This window comes from Schistocerca cancellata, chromosome 1 (genome assembly GCF_023864275.1).
Source record: "Schistocerca cancellata isolate TAMUIC-IGC-003103 chromosome 1, iqSchCanc2.1, whole genome shotgun sequence".
In the NCBI taxonomy this organism is placed as follows: Eukaryota; Metazoa; Arthropoda; class Insecta; order Orthoptera; family Acrididae; genus Schistocerca; species Schistocerca cancellata.
The window spans coordinates 433,769,804-433,775,847 of record NC_064626.1 but is presented as its reverse complement, the minus strand read 5'-3'; the positions used below and the strand labels follow the sequence as shown (position 1 = coordinate 433,775,847).

General features: G+C 41.5%; 1 non-coding gene across 1 annotated transcript; it reads right to left on the bottom strand.

Annotated features, from left to right (window-relative positions):
* Positions 1–5,441: 5,441 nt before the first annotated feature.
* On the bottom strand, positions 5,442–5,548 carry LOC126097058 (U6 spliceosomal RNA). Its single transcript, XR_007522086.1, has one exon. It is a non-coding gene; the product is annotated as a U6 spliceosomal RNA (small nuclear RNA).
* Positions 5,549–6,044: the final 496 nt, after the last annotated feature.

The following is a 6,044-nucleotide window of genomic DNA, read 5'->3' as shown; positions in this document are numbered from 1 at the left end:
CTTCTTTGAACTTTTTCGATGTACTCCGTCAGTCCTATCTGGTAAGGATCCCACACCTCGCAGCAGTATTATAAAAGAGGACGGACAAGAGTAGTGTAGGCAGTTTCCTTAGTAGGTCTGTTACATTTTCTAAGTGTCCTGCCAATAAAGCGCAGTCTTTAGTTAGCCTTCCCCACAACATTTTCTATGTGTTCCTTCCAATTTCAGTTGTTCGTATTTGTAATACCTAGGTATTTCGTTGAATTTACGGCTTTTAGATTAGACTGATTTATCGTGTAACCGAAGTTTAACGAGTTCCTTTTAGCATTCATGTGGATGACCTCACACTTTTCGTTATTTAGGGTCAACTGCCACTTTTCGCACCTTTCAGATATCTTTTATAAATCGTTTTGCAGTTTGTTTTGATCTTCTAATGACTTTAATAGTGGATAAATGACACCGTCATCTGCAAACAACCGAAGACAGCTGCTCAGATTGTCTCTCAAATCGTTTATATAGATAAGGAACAGCAAAGGGCCTATAACACTACCTTGTGGAACGCCAGAAATCACTTCTGTTTTACTCGATGACTTTCCGTCAGTTACTACGAACTGTGACCTGTCTGACAGGAAATCACAAATCCAGTCACATAACTGAGACGATATTCGATAAGCACGCAATTTCACTACGAGCCGCTTGCGTGATACAGTTTCAAAAGCCTTACGGAAATCTATAAATACGGAATCGATCTGAAATCCCTTGTCAATAGCACTCAACACTTCATGTGAATAAAGAGCTAGTTGTGTTTCACAGGAACGATGTTTTCTAAATCCATGTTGACTGTGTGTCAATAGACGGTTTTCTTCGAGATAATTCATAATGTTCGAACACAATATATGTTCTAAAATCCTGCTGCATATCGACATTAACGATATGGGCCTGTAATTTAGTGGATTACTCCTACTACCTTTCTTGAATATTGGTGTGACCTGCGCAACTTTCCAGTCTTTGGATACGGATCTTTCGTCGAGCGAACAGTTGTATATGATAAGTATGGAGCTAATGCATCAGCATACTCCGAAAGGAACCTATTTGGTATTCAGTATTGACCAGAAGACTTGCTTTTATTAAGTGATTTAATGTTGCTTCACTACTCCGAGGATATTTACTTCTACGTTACTTATGTTGGCAGCTGTTCTCGATTCGAATTCTGGAATATTTACTTCGTCTTCTTTTGTGAACACATTTCGGAAGGCTGTGTTTAGTAACTCTGTTTTGGCAGCACTGTCTTCGATAGTATCTCCATCGCTATCGCGCAGAGAAGGCATTGATTGTTTCTTGCCCCTAACATACTTCACATACGACCAGAATCTCTTTGGATTTTCTGCCAGGTTTGGAGACAAAGTTTCGTTCTAGAAACTGTTATAGGCATCTCGCATTGACGTCCGCGCTAAGTTTCGAGCTTCTGTAAAAGATCACCAATCTTGGGGATTTTGCGTCTGTGTAAATTTTGCGTGTTTGTTTCGTTGATTCTGCAACAGTGTTGAGGTGGACTCAAAGACAGCGTTTGTGGAGACGACCATCGATCTAGTGTAGCAAAAATCTACAACTACATCTACATAGATACTCTGCAAATCACATTCTAATGCCTAGCAGAGGGTTCATCGAACCAACTTCACAATTCTCTATTATTCCAATCTCGTAAAGCGCGCGGGAATGAACACCTATATCTTTTCGTACGAGCTCTAATTTCCCTTCTTTTATCGTGGTGATCATTCCTCCCTATGTAGGTCAATGTCAACAAAATATTTTCGCATTCAGAGGAGAAAGTAGGTGATCGGAATTTCGTGAGAAGATTCCGTTGCAACAGCCGATGACATTGTAATTCTGTCAGAGACAGCAAAGGACTTGGAAGAGCAGTTGAACGGAATGAATGGTGTCTTGAAGGGAGGATATAAGATGAACATCAACAAAAGCAAAACGAGGATAATGGAATGTAGTCGAATTAAGTCGGGTGATGTTGAGGGTATTAGATTAGGAAATGAGACACTTAAAGTAGTAAAGGAGTTTTGCTATTTGGGGAGCAAAATAACTGATGATGGTCGAAGTAGAGAGAATATAAAATGTAGACTGGCAATGGCAAGGAAAGCGTTTCTGAAGAAGAGAAATTTGTTAACATCGAGTATAGATTTAAGTGTCAGGAAGTCATTTCTGAAAGTATTTGTATGGAGTGTAGCCATGTATGGATGTGAAACATGGACGGTAAATAGTTTGGACAAGAAGAGAGTAGAAGCTTTCGAAATGTGGTGCTACAGAAGAATGCTGAAGATTAGATGGGTAAATCACATAACTAATGAGGAAGTATTGAATAGGATTGGGGAGAAGAGAAGTTTGTGGCACAACTTGACCAGAAGAAGGGATCGGTTGGTAGGTCATGTTCTGAGGCATCAAGGGATCACCAATTTAGTATTGGAGGGCAGCGTGGAGGGTAATAATCGTAGGGGGAGACCAAGGGACGAATACACTAAGCAGATTCAGAAGGATGTAGGTTGCAGTAGGTACTGGGAGATGAAGAAGCTTGCACAGGATAGAGTAGCATGGAGAGCTGCATCAAACCAGTCTCAGGACTGAAGACCACAACAACAACATACGGATGCATCGATATCGAAGTATTTTATTTTATATTATATTTTTTCGCAATTTTTGATAAATATTTGAAGTTGTTCCTTTAACACTGTAGTACAACATAATTTTACTGTCTTTGTGTGAAGGAGTCTTATTATTTTTTGACCTTTCATCACGTCCAGTCTTTCTCTTTGACTGTGTGAAGCAAGTGTAGATGGCACAAAGAAGAAGTCCGTTTGGGTAGTGTGGGGGGGGGGGGGAGAGGAGGAAGAATAACAAGATATCCAATGTGAAGAAGTAGCACACCAGTTGCGTTAAAATACATTTTTTAACGCAGCAGTGTGCTATTTCTTCACATCAGCATTCTTCAAAAACAGTTGCTGAAACTGATGAGCAAAAATCTAAATGACAAGCTTGGTCTTCGCGGAGACCTGTGATGGGAAATACTGACACAATCGGCACTAGGTGCTACCAATATAAACTGCAACGTTTAACTTCCCCACAAAGTTTTGACACTACTACTGCTAGGAGGACGACATACAGTGTTCCAGACAAATCCGATATGTGAAGAAACCGAACGACGGACCCATTGAATACCTTTTATTGTGCCACTTACCTGCAGTTACCATTGTTAGCAGAGCGATTATCGCCGAGCGTGAACGTGGATCGTTTTCCTTTCTATTCTTGTTCTAAGGGGGATAACTAGGGTGAGTACAGAATATATAATAAAAATCAATACTTAAATAAACGCTCTAAAACTGGCAGTACATTTACAGTGCGCCGCCGCTATTATTTTTGATGGTACGTCGGTATTTTTTGCGTCCGTATGTCGACGTATAGATAACTTTGTCGATATATAGAGGGGCGATATGATCACCAATGATGGCAGGCATATCGAACATGTCATAACCTAAAGCCGAATATCTATAGTGACGTTTAAACGTCGAATAAAGTGTGTACACGCCGTAGTTCGTAACTAATGTACTTTTTTTCCACACATGTACTAGGACGGTTCGGAAAGTAAGTTCCGATTGATCGCGAAATGGAAACCACTCTGAAAATGAGAAATATTTTATCTGCACTAGTTAGCTACAGCTTCCAGCCACTACTCTACATAGTCACCACACCCACTTAGACATTTGTCGTAGCGTTGTACCAACTTTCCAATACCCTCGCCATAGAAGGCAGCCGCTTGTGCTTCCCGCCAATTCTCTACGCTCATATGTAGCTCGTTGTCTATGCGAAAATGTTGTCTTCATAGCCAGTAGTTAACGTGAGCAGAGATGAAACACAGAGGGAGCCAATTACGAGCTGTAGTGCGGGTGATCAAACATTTCCCATCGAAAACGCTGCAGGAGCGTTTCCATTGCGACCGAGAATTATCACGAAGTACGAATCGTATGACAATACTGTAATGTGGGCTGCGTAACATCAGGGGAAATCTCTCACCAGGACCTCATATTTGGCGGGAGACACTATTTTTCTACGCATCTTTGTGTGCTCACCATGCGCTCAGAACCGAAAAGAGCGAAGTGATGTAACTAAACAGGTTTTCTACTAGACCCACTGTCGAGCACATATGTGCAAAGCTTTATTAGATTTTCACAGTGGTTTCCATTTCTTGAACGATCGGAACTTACTTTCCGAATATCCCTCGTCAATCCACCTGATGAAGGAGGTTTAAGTCTTTGAAACGCGTTGTGAGTGTAAATAGTGACTTGTAACAGTAAACTTGCCGTCTCATTCAGTGTCAATAACAGTCACGGTAAAGCCAAACCTAAAGTGTTCGCATTCCGTAGGATTCTTTAGCCTCTTCCTTCAAGCATTTCCGTTCTCCTTACACAGCTGCTGTAGCTTTCATACAGGAAACACTGTAAGAAGTTCTGTCTTGCTATAGGATAGAAAACTATGCTCACTTTCGTTTTTTATCGAGCGGTTTTCTTGAATTAGACTCAGTGGAAACCAAATCGTATTCACCTCTCTTAAACGGAAGAGAAACTAGTTGTTCAATTGAAATCTCTTTAGCATCAGTTCGAGTACTTTACACTAAGTTTTGAACTATCATAAACAATTTGGACGCTGAGAACCATAAAAGCCTAAAGCACACCGTTATCGATTTTGAGATTGTACCATGTATGCATACTCATGACATCTGTTGATGTTGTTTACATGAATATTCATTAAAAGCTGGCTCAACGATTTCGCTGATTTTCATTTCCATTTGGGCCGAAAGTATAAAGCATAATCTTGTTGCTCTTCGCTGCTCAATTGTTATCTAGTGTTGCGAATATAATTTAGTGTCAATGGTGTCCGTTGTACAGTACTTCGCAGGTGGAGGTATACCGGGAGTTTTATATCGTCCTCTAGCCATAGGATGTAATTGATGATAACGAGGACCTTGGAGTGTTGGAATAGGTGGTAATCGTGTACGTGGGACATTTGGTATATACTCTTTGTTCTGATTCTACATTATCAATAATCATAAACTTTACAACTGTCAAAAACTCACTAATGTCAGTAGCCTATACACGAATATTTTATGAATTAACATCAATATTAAATATAACCCTAAATATTAATTAGTGTTAAATAGCGTAAAGTGAGTACATTACTTTTTTTGCAGGAAATATAGGACAATGAGAGTAGGTCAACATTCAGTTCGGACCCATGAGACTAGTGGTTTCTCTACAAATCTGATTTTCACGAACATCTGTTTTCTCAAAACTTTGTGTCTATGGTTTAAGCCTTTATGGTTCTCAGTGCATCAGTTACTTGTAACCTTCATATTCAATGCTTCTCCCAGTCTATGTTGATCAACTTAGTTTCATACTAAGATTTAAAATGTGGAACGCTTAAAAATTTTGCGTGTCATCCTTGAGGAGGGGCCATGCTGTTCTTCTCTGTATCGCTCCAGTGTTACTCCATGTACTGCCGAAGAAAGTACAAAACCTTCGCGTGGCCGGAGACGGGCGCGAGATAATCCAGTTTAGACACCCATACCCGAAAGAAACGCTCCAACCGAGTTGCCCTTTCGCTTTCATTTCAGTGCGCAAGCACTGTATCCTCCTACATAATGAATGAAGTAACGGAGTGATGCTGGTCGCCTGAGTCCAGAGAGAGATGTCGGATGGTAATCTGGGCACTCGGTGGCCCTACTGACCGCTCGTCCTTGGCGCGCTGGCGCCCGCACAGTGGCGTGTAATGCGGCGCCGTCGTGGTCCAGCGCGCGTCTGTCTCTCGTTTTGGCGTCGCTCCACCCGCTTCAGCGACCAGCCGCGCGTGCTTTCCCACGGCTAAGCCGCCCCCTCGCTTCACGACCGACTGTTCGTATCGCTGGCTGACAAGCTTCCCTCTGAATGCCTGATGTCCTGCTAAGGATTTGGAGTTTCATCGCCAACTGCACTTGTCTCACGGCAAGTAGGTGACGTGTTAAGCTTCTT